This window comes from Notamacropus eugenii, chromosome 2 (genome assembly GCF_028372415.1).
Source record: "Notamacropus eugenii isolate mMacEug1 chromosome 2, mMacEug1.pri_v2, whole genome shotgun sequence".
NCBI lineage: Eukaryota > Metazoa > Chordata > Mammalia > Diprotodontia > Macropodidae > Notamacropus > Notamacropus eugenii.
In genome coordinates, this window is record NC_092873.1 from 475,630,869 (window position 1) to 475,641,963 (window position 11,095).

Below are 11,095 nucleotides of genomic sequence, written 5' to 3' on the forward strand. Positions count from 1 at the left end.
AATTTTGCACTCAATAAATTTTGGTACTCTAGGGAAATCCTCAGTCACTCTCACCCTAGTTACAGCTCTGCCAGCCCATATTTTTTAATAGAATTTGTTTGTTCAAGGGGAGAAGATGGAGTATCCAGCCACTCTCCAAATGAAATTCACACATGGAAAATGACTTTTCTCTCTTTCTAAACCTTCAGCTAAAGCTTGAGGTCCTTTCTCCTGTGTTTTGTGGAACTTCGGGGACAGTCTATACTCAGCCAACAAATCATTTTTAGATGCTTAAAATTATTTGTTTGGCAGTACTACCTATATATTTCCTAACATAAAAGACTTTTTTTTGGCAATCATAAGAAGTGTCTGAGGAATGTTGGCAAATAACAATTAAGTGAATTATTCATCAAAAAGTAACATCTGAATAGCTATTAGAAGAACTATCAATCTAATTCAGACAATAGGTTATGTTTCCATTTCTATAGGACCTAAGCAGCTTAGAGCGGTTTAGAAAAGACAAAGACCCATGACAATATCACAAAAGTGATATTACCAGAATTATTTTACAGATTTAAAGTTACATCATTCAAATGACTAAAGAGATATTTCAGAGCCTAGACAAAATAATAACAAATTTATTTGAAAGAACAAAATGTCTAGAGCATCAAGGGAAATCATTTAAAAAAAAGAAGTGAGAGAATAGTAACTTTGGGGCTTCATACTATGTTGTAAAGCAATAAGCATCAAAACTATTTGGTCCTGGTTAAAAAATACAAAAGTAAGTCAGTGGAGCAGACTAGAAAATGAAGGATCAGAAGTAACTGAATTCAACCCATTTTGGTTCAACAAACTCTCAAAGTCAGTTACCTATAAAAGAATTCCCTATTTGACAAGAATTACTGGGAAAACAGGAAACTAGACTGACAGAATTTAGGTTTAGAATAAACTTTAGGTGAAAATGAGACCTGAATATTAAAGATCATACCATAAAACATTCAGAAGAAAAGAAGGGAATCTTTCATAACTCTGACTTGGGATAGAATTCTTCACCAAACAAGGCATAGTGGTGATTACAAATGTTAAAACTGACAATTTCAATCACACAAAATTGAAAAGTTTTTGCAAAAACAAAATTAATGCTACCAGAATAAGAAAGTAAATGGTCAACTGAGAAAAAGTCTTTATATCAAGTGTCTATTACAAAGATCTAAAATCCAAGATATATCCCCAACTAGTTGAAATATGTAAGACCCAAAGCCATTCTCCAAGAGATTAGGGGTCAAAGGAAATGAACAAACTGCTCTCAAAAGAACTGCAAATTATTAACAACTTTTGTGAAAGAATGCTCCAAATCATTTAAAATCAAAACAACAAAAAACAAATTAAAACACCTCACACTCAACCTAGTGGAAAGATGATAAAAGATGGGAAGGAGTGGCCAATGTTTGTGGGGTTGTCAAAAGATACTAATGAATTGTTGGTAGAGCTGTTCAAGGTCAACAAGCATTTATCGTATACTCCTATACATTATAGTGCAGCTAAGTGGTGCCATGGTGCCGAGTGCCATGCCTAGAATCAGGAATACTCATCTTCCTGAGTTCAAATCTAACCTCAGACACTTATTAGCAAGTCACTTAACCTTGTTTGCGCTAGTTTCCTCATCTGTCACACTAACCAGAGAGGGAAATGGAAAAACACTCCAGTATCTTTGTCAAGAACCCCTCAAATGGGGTCTTGAAAAATCAGACATGACTAAACAATGCCCCTCAAGTAATTATATATACATATATGCTAATATAAATATGCATCTGTTTTATACATATTTTATGGATTCCCTCCATTAGAATAAAAAGTCTTTGAGGGTAGCTAGGTGGCACAGTAAATAGAGCCCTGACTCAAGAGTCAGGAGGACCTGAGTTCAAATACAGCCTCAGACAATTGCTATCACACAATTGTGTGATCCTGGGCAAGTCCTTTAATACTGGTTGCCTCACCAAAAAAAAAAAAGAAAGAAAACTCTTTGCAAGTGGGGATTGTTTCATTCATTATATTTGTATCTACTTTACTTAGCATAGTATCTATGGGAATGAGAAGGGAGCAAGCATTTATTAAGCACCTACTATATGCCAGGCACTGTGCAAAGTGCTTTATGAATACTATACCATTTTCATCTTCATAACAAACCTGGGAGATAGGTGTTCTTATTATTCTTATTTTACAGATGAGGAAACTGAGGCAGACAAAAATTTAATTGACTTCCCCAGAATCACACAGCTAGTAAGTGTCTGATGACAAGTATGAACTCAAGTCATACTGATTCCAGACCTAGCATTCTATCCACTCTCTGTCTCTATACACTTGTCAATGGATTGATTGATTCTCATCTCTTCACTCTCCCTCATCTTCCATATCCAATCAGCTACTGAGTTTTATAAATTCTTCCTGTAGACCATTGATCTCTATCTCTCTGCTCAGTGTGGCTATCACACTAGTTCCAAGCATCATTAATTCTTTTCCAGACCACTACCATGTTTTCCTCATTATCCTACCTCTTTTCAGTCTCTTGCTTCCATAATGAATTCTCTCCTGCACAATCTTCCTCCAACCCCTATGTCCAGGCTTACATTACATTCCTCCTCCTCGCAAACCAAACCATCCTACTTGCTGTTGTCCATTTAAGACATTCCATCTCCATCCTCACACCTTTGAATAGAACATCAAGCTTTTGTACCAGGCACTCTGACTGGGTCACACACCATCCATACTTTGAATATTTTCCCTTCTAATCTCCATCTCTTAAAATCCCTAGGTCCATTAAAAGCTCAGATCAACATAATCTCCTACCTGAGACCTTTGCTGATCCCACCTCCTCCTTCTCAGCTTGGTAGCTCTTCTCTATCTCTATATCTGTATTCTCCCCTTCCTCCTCTTCCCTTTCTTGTCTTCCTTCTTTTTGTCCTCTTCTCCCTCCTCCTCTTACTATATACATGAATTATTTTGAATTAAATTATTATGTATTTTCCATTTACTTATCTGCTTATGTGTTTTCCCTCCAGCAGAATGTAAACTAATTGAGAATATTTTTGTCTCTGTAGCTCAGGCACCCAGCACAACATCTGGTACATATGAGTTTGTCCTAGGTCAGGTCCAATGAGCCACTACAATAAGGACTCAAGTCCAAAGTACCACTCATATGTTTTAGTAAAGGATACAAGAACATTTTTTCAATAATTTAATATTTTGTTATTGTTGAATAATTCACATCCTCACTGTATTTAGTAGTAATTTTTGGATTATTTTGAAAGTGAAAAAAAGAAAATTCACAAAATCCCTCAAAGAATAGGATAGACTAGATCAAGTAGAATTAGCAAATTTTTAGGTAATCTAACATCCTCGCAGAAACAGCATGGCAAATTGTGTAAAAGGACTGGATGCAGCATCCAGTATCTTCCCTATTCCCCTAGCAGTAAAACTATACAAATGACCATTGGGTGACAGCCTCCTAGAATGGAGTTAAGTCATAAGTCATAAGACCATAAGTCAGAGAAGGCACAGTCCTAGGATTGTGTCAGGTTCTGGTGTAGCATTCCAGCTGCCTTTGTTTCATCCTGCCAACCAGAGGCTGACACTTAGTGTGAGCTGATCCCATCATCACTGATTCCCTAGGGTCTTCCTGATTTGATTGTGCCTTCCAAAACCCTAGCTCAGTTACATCTGTCCATACTTCTGACCAGATGACAATCCACTAGACCCTTATGGGAGCCCACTAGCACATGGTTAATAAATACTTGATAAATTTAATAAAATTAAATTTATTCTTGTTGCTGACACAACAGCTGTGATATGTAAACCATAAAAGAAATCATATAAAAAACTGGCAGCAAACATTGCTCCAAGGGCACATTAAAGTACAATTTGAGGCAATATGACTTCCATAATTGATTGCAAATTATTCTCTGAATTTCTTCCTTATTTGTTGTTCTTCAGTCATTTCAGTTATGTCCAACTCTTTGAGACCCCAACTGGGCAAAGATACTGGAGTGGTTTGCATTTCCAGCTCATTTTACAGATGAGAAAATTGAGGCAAACAGGATTAAGTGACTTGTCCACGGTTACAAATCTAGAAGGTATCTGAGGCTGGATTTGAACTTGGATCTTCCTGATACAAGGTCCAAGGTTCTATCCATTGCACCACCCAGCTACCCTTTTATTTCATATAGAGTAATAAATATATGTGTGTATGCGATTAAGAGGAGAATACAGATATTTCACATAGGGTAATATATACTATTAAAGGAATATATTTATTTCAAAAAGAGTAATACATATTCCCTTAACTCAAAGTACCTGAATTGATTCATTTTCTCAATAACCCCATGAATTAATTAGGCTATTCTTATGTTGTTAACTCTGATTTATAGAAGCCCTTTGGTACAAGGAATAGACAACTAGATTTAGAAGCAGGAAGAGCTGGAATCAGATCCTGCCTCAAACACTTCCTATGTGATTCTGGTCAAATCAATTTACCTCTCTGAAGTATAGTTTCCGCAAGATTATTACAAGGACCATGTGGGAAAGTGCTTTCTAAGCCTGAAATTACCATGTAAATTTGAGTTATTATTTAAATGGATGGAGAAAGTAAAAGAGGGCAAGAGAAAGATCCTCAGAAGATCAAACACAATTCCAGGGAGGAGCAAGGATTAAAATCCAAGCCATCTGACTCAAGCTCCATTTTCTCTGGCCTGACCATAGCAGCTGCAGAGGCCTGGTGCCAAAATGAAGCAATCCCTATGGATGGAGCGACTTGGTTGGTTCCAAAACTTCATGCTGACTCCAAAAACAAAGGGAGGAAGGCCAATAGCTCCTGCAAAGCATGGATGTGGTTACTACCTTAGAAGAGCCTCCACGGTCAATCCAGTCACAGGGCAGGTGCCTGACTGGCCTGCTGAGGCCATGCCTTTCCAATCATCTTTGCACATCCCTGACAGGGAGGCAAAGAAATGCACATTTATTTCATTAGACACTTGTTTTTTCTGTTAAAGACAAAAGAAATGCATCTTTCAACATTCTCATCTGTTCATTTCCTTCTGCCTCCTTCAATTGAAATCGTGAAAATTACAGTACAGTTGTTGGCTTGATTTTCTTTTCTTTTCTTTTCTTTTTTTTTTTTTGGACTCCACAGCTAGGATGTCTCCAAACTGAGGAGGAAAGTGAAACTTACAAGTCTTTATTGAATATTGTAGGACTAGACAAGTCAATGAAATGATTCAATTGTAAATGATTCAATTTCCAGACCTGTAAATTAATGGTGAGAATTATCATATCCAGCCATCCACTGGAACTTGCTTATTTTATTTATCTCTTTATTTATGTGTTTTTTTGGAAATGCAATCAGGGTTAAGTGACTTGCCCCAGGTCCCATAGCTAGTAAGTACATGAGGTCAGATCTGACCTCAAGTGCCCCTGACTCCAGGGCCTCTGAGATCCACTAAGCTACCTAGTTGCCCTGGAACTTATTTATTTCAAGAAATAACTAATGATTAAACCCCTCCTAGAATATGGAAAGGGCAGAGAGGTGGCTCAGTGAATAGAGTGCCATGCCTGGAATTAAGAAAAGCTGTTCAAATACAGTCTCAGACATTTAGTAGCTGTGTGACCCTGGGCAAGTCACTTAATGCTGTTTGCCTCAGTTTCCTCATCTATAAAGTGAATTGGAGAAGAAAATGGCAAACCACTCCAGAATCTTTACCAAGAAAACCCCAAATGGGGTCATGAAGATTCAGACACAAGTGAAATGACTGAACAAGAATATGGAATCCTTTCTTTTTTTGGAGGATTAGGAAAAGTTATAAGTTGTTTCTAGAGTGAGGTCATTCTTCACTGACACCTCTCTGCAATAATTTATACTCTTAAAGAGCTGCCTGGGCAGCTGAGGAAAAGTCACTTCCTTAGGGTCACAAAACAGTCTTCCTGACTCCAAAGCCTCCCCACTCCCCACCACAGCCATGCTATTCCCTAGAAAACACTTTACAAATATTTTATAGCTATTATTAGTTTTGTCCCACATAATGCCCCTGCAACAGTGTTTTTCCAGACAAGGCATTTTCTTTCCATCTGACTTTCTTTTCCTATTTAATTTTCTGTCCTGTGGAGTCAGAGTTTATGTAAAAGTTAATTTGCACCATATATCGAAGATTAATTATCAGCTCCCTTCCCTAAAGCTTCCTACAGCTTTAGAACTTCACTTCTTACCTTCAAAGAGATACTATTATTATTCCTACTGAGGGAACTGATATAAGCAGAGATTAATTGATTTGCCTAAGTGTTTGAGGCCATATGTGGAGTCAAGTCTTCCAAATTGTAGGCCCACACTTCTTTAGAGGCAGTAGAATAGAAATATGAAATAAATAGAAATAAACAGAAATATGGTGATTTCCTCAAAAGAGATCACGCTGTTCTATCTGTTTTCCTCTGTCATTGGACAAATAGCACAAAGGAGGTATCCAGAATGGCAGAGATGGCAGAGAAAAGTAAAAGTACGGAAGAGAAAGGGAAAAATGAAACTTTAAAATATTTTCATTTTTATGGAATTCAAGGATTTTCCAAATTCTTTAACCTTCTACTACCTCTGGTCTAAAATACAGGTTATTTGTTAATGAGGATGAGGATGAGGATATGACCATATTTTGTTATTATATCTGTTCTATCTTTCCCTGAGCTGGACAGTCCCTAACCCTGTACATCCTTTCTGTGACCTCCATTCACTTTACCCCTCAAGTTCTTTCCCAGACCATCATCTCTGCTGCCGATGCTTTCTTCCCTATCCTAGCTTGATGCTTTTGTGAATCAGCTGTTGTTGTGTTCATCTTCATTGTGGAAGAAGACCATGCCATCAGAGAAATGATGACATGACTTGTACTTGACTTTGTTTAGACTGAGGCAGGGCTGTGCAAGGTCACCAGACTCACTTCTCCTCCAGAGTCATCTGAATCCAGTGACCAGATATTCATCAGGATGACTGGAGATGACCCAGGATGCAATGTGAATCAGTATATGGAGTCTTCAAGGAGGACTAGCGCCTCTGCTGGGAAAGCTTGTCAAGTCCTTTGGAGGGCTGCTCACCCACCTTTGGTGTCAAGGCACTCAGCTCTTACTCACCTGTGACTTCAAGAAGCTCCAGCATATGCAACAGCCATAACCTGTAAACCATCTTGGCAGAAGGGCTAAATCAGGTTGAGGATAATCACCAGGTGTCAGACCCATCAGTGAGTTAGGAGAGTATCTATGCATGTGAAGACAGAATGGGTGAATGAGAACAATTGTTCCAAAGTCATTAAGGCAGCTGAAGCAGATGCTGTGGAGACCGAGTTTGGTCAGACATCAAAGACTCCAAGGTCATTCTGGGCCATCACCACTCATCCTGACTTTTGTCTTACCATTGGACTTTGATGACTCTGGAAAAGAAAGTGAGTCTGATGACCACCTACAACTCTACCTTACTTCAATCCAATTCACAAATGAGAAAGGACATCACCCATGATGTCACTGGCCCTCTTTGAAAACAAAGGACAAACAGCTATACCATCCTTTACTCTCAAAGTCTTTACCCCTTGTCCTACCATCTATCACTCCTTGTCAAACCCCAGATGTGGATAATTCCCACCATCTCCCTCCCTTTGCTCCATTCTTATGCTACTGAAAAGAACTAGATAATAATCACTAAATCGTTCTGATTTACAAATTTCCCTTATATTATCTCAACTTACTACAGCAAGGCAATTCTTTTAAATCTTCCCAATTGATTCTCTGCCTCACCACAATGGTTTTTCCAAATTTTTTTGTTCCTCCTTAAGCCTCCCACACTCTGACACTCTGGGGTGTGGACCTTTGTCTCATACTTCACTGTAAAAATACTGAAGTCACCCCCAGGGTCTTCCTCTTCTCCCCTTCTTCATGGTTGTTGGTGTGTAGTCTCACATTAGGATCAGAGATAGAACAAAATTAGATAAATTATAATTGTCTTTAGTCTTTCCAGCCTCTCCTGGTACTCCTTCCTTGACCTCACTTTGCAATTTTCCTTTCTCCTCTCCCACTGCTGCCCCTCCTCAATCAAAACCAATTCTCTGGAAGGGATTTTTACTGCTAGCATTCATCCATGTGTGAGACAGTGATTTCAGGTGGTACAGTGGGTGCCCCAAAACCCAGGTTCAAATTCTGTCTCTACTGTTTATTGGGTGTATGACCTGGGACTAGTTACTTTACCCTTGTTTAGAAACACAAATTTCCTCATGGAGAGATTGCTCTAAAGTCCTTTCTAATGCTCATCTCAGCAATACATATACTAAAATTGGAATAACACAGAGATTAGCAAAGCCCTTACACAAGGATGGCTTGAATATTCATGAAGTAAAACAAGAAAAATGAAGTCCTTTCCAGCTCTGAATCATACGATTTTAATATCACGTGGTTGATAAGATTTAACACTTAATTGGTTTTCTAAGGTTTGTAAAGTCCTTAACTTGTTTTACCTTATTTTATCCTTAAGCCAACCCTAAGAGGTGCAATTATTATCCCTCATTATAGATTAAGAAACTGAGGCTGAGAAAGGTGGAATACTTTGCCCACTGTCACACAGGTAGTAAGTGTGAGGTAGGATTTGAACTTACCTCTGAGTCTGATGCTACCCACTAGACTAAACTACTTTCAATTAGACTATGAAGTCAGGGCACTTGTTTTCCTATCTTTGTATTATCTCCAGTGTCACATAATCAGGTACATCATATACCGAAGACTCTAATCAAATATTACTTCATGTCAATGCTTTTCCTCTCTGAAGGTATTGATGCTTTAAGCTTTGTCTCCAATGGTAGCCAGCAGGCATTGGTCCTTCAGAGGAATTCCAGTAGGCATTAGCAGAGGAGATAAGGAAGATATTGGCGAGAAGGGAGGAGAAATTATCCTTCCTGATGCTCTTTCAGTTCCACTTACAAGTAAGAATGAATCCCTTCCCCTTCCATTTATATCTCATATCAGTGTGGACTATCAGGGTCTGCAACCACTCAGTAGTAATTCCATAGGGCACTCTCTTTGTGGTACGCATGGTCACACATAGAAGCTCCCCCACTGGTGGTGTAACAAATGAGAAAAAAATAATATCTTTATATTTTCATTAAGCTATAACTAAAATTTGGGACAGCTAAGTGGTACAGTGGATAGATTAGAGTCAGGAAGACTCATCTTCCTGATTTCAAATCTGGCCTCAGACACTTATTAGCTGGGTGACAATGGGCAAACCTTGTTTGCCTTAGTTTCCTCATTTAGAAGGAAATGGCAAAGCAAACCACTCCAGTATCTCTGCCAGAGAAAACCCCAAATAGGGTCACAAAGAGTCAGATACAACTGAAAATGACTAAACACATACATACTAACTGAAATTTAGGATTTCTTTCAATTATGAATTTTTAAAAATGATTCTAAGAAAGAGTCTATAGGTTTCACCACACTGCCTCACAAAGGCTAAGAACTCTTGATCTATGCCAACCACCCAATCTGATGAAGTGACCTACCCAAGATCACACAGCCAGCAAGGCTAAGGGTTGAATCCAGGTCTTCAGATGTTAGGTCCAATGCTCTTCTACCTTACCATATGGCCTCTTGGGGTCTTTCCAGGTACTTACAGAGTTAGCATCCTATCAGCCAGTCATCTTTTCATGGCTTCCTAAAAATCACTGCTTAGAGGTTCCTGGACTACTTTGTGCCCAGAGTGATGACAGGGCATAAACATCAGAATTCAACTGGCTGGCTTCTTCCACAGGCTCCAAGTGAAAGTGGAACATACTTGGAGGAAACATTTCCTTTCACAGCTTTTGGGTGAGGTCTGGAGAGGCCCCTTCCTGGGCTGCTACCAGACCAGTCCTGCATCTCCTCCTCCCCAACATTGGGGAAAGCCCTGCTGCTGGAGCTGGCTTTGTGCACAGTCCCATCATCAGAATGGAAGTTGGGAGGAGGGCATTATTAGGTGTGATAGGAAAGTGTCAGGAATATCAAAGCTAGGGGCAAGAACAGAGAACACAAAGAACGGGCTTCTTTTTATTTTTTCATACACTGTGTTTCACACCAGAAAAACACTTGGTGAAGTTAAAGCTTTCCTGTTGGACAGGAAGAAACTTGTGAATAAATCTCAACAGCGAAAGTACAAAAGAGAACTTGGATGAATGCAAGAGGGGCATTCTTGGCATCCTCTCAGGGGCTTACGTTGGCCCAGGGAACATACCAGATGAACACTGGGCACTGGATTCTTCTTTATAATCTCCAAGTCTCTCTCCATTCTAGCCCTTCCTCCATATGGCTCTCAGTACAATTTTCCTTAAGCACAGATCTGCTTTATGAGTCCTTTATGACTGTATGAACCCCCTACTCTACAACCCCAGAGTGCTGTCAGACCCAGATTAAAATGGGATTGTGAAATATTCAACAAAACAAATAAAAATACAGCACAAAGTAGATTAGTCATGGTTTTCTAAGTTTATATGTTGTCCACAAGTGTCTGTTTTCTATTTCAGTTTGATCCCACTGCCCTATTGAATAAACACCTATGGCTCCCTATTGCCTCCAGGATAAAATGTAAACCTGGCCCTGTTTCACCTTTCCATCCTAACTGTGCACTTACTCCCTCTCCCAAAGTCTTTGATCCAGCACAACTTGGCCCTCTCTCTGTCCCTCACAGATAACAATCTATTTCCTAGTCCTGTGCCTTTCTGTTGGCTGTCTCCCATGTCTAGGATATCCTCCCCTCAGCATCTCCACCTCAGAGAAGTCCTTTCTGCCTTTAAGACTTAATTGATGTCTCCTTTTACAAAAAAGCTTTTGTGATTCACCCCAACTGCTAGTGCCCTCTCTCTGAAGCAACCTCATCTTTAACCATTTTGTGTTAATTTGCATTGATTCTCTTTATACATGTCAAATATATATATATATACACACATGCTTTTGTCTCATATATATGTGTTTTTACCTCTCACATATGTGTGTATATAATGAATATATGTATGTATGTGTATATATATATATATATATATATATATATATACATATACATGCATCCACACACACA

General features: G+C 38.9%; 1 non-coding gene across 1 annotated transcript; it reads left to right on the top strand.

Moving 5' to 3' along the window:
* The first annotated feature begins 8,299 nt into the window (after nt 1–8,299).
* On the top strand, nt 8,300–8,403 carry LOC140530578 (U6 spliceosomal RNA). Its single transcript, XR_011976011.1, has one exon. It is a non-coding gene; the product is annotated as a U6 spliceosomal RNA (small nuclear RNA).
* The last annotated feature ends 2,692 nt before the right edge of the window (nt 8,404–11,095 follow it).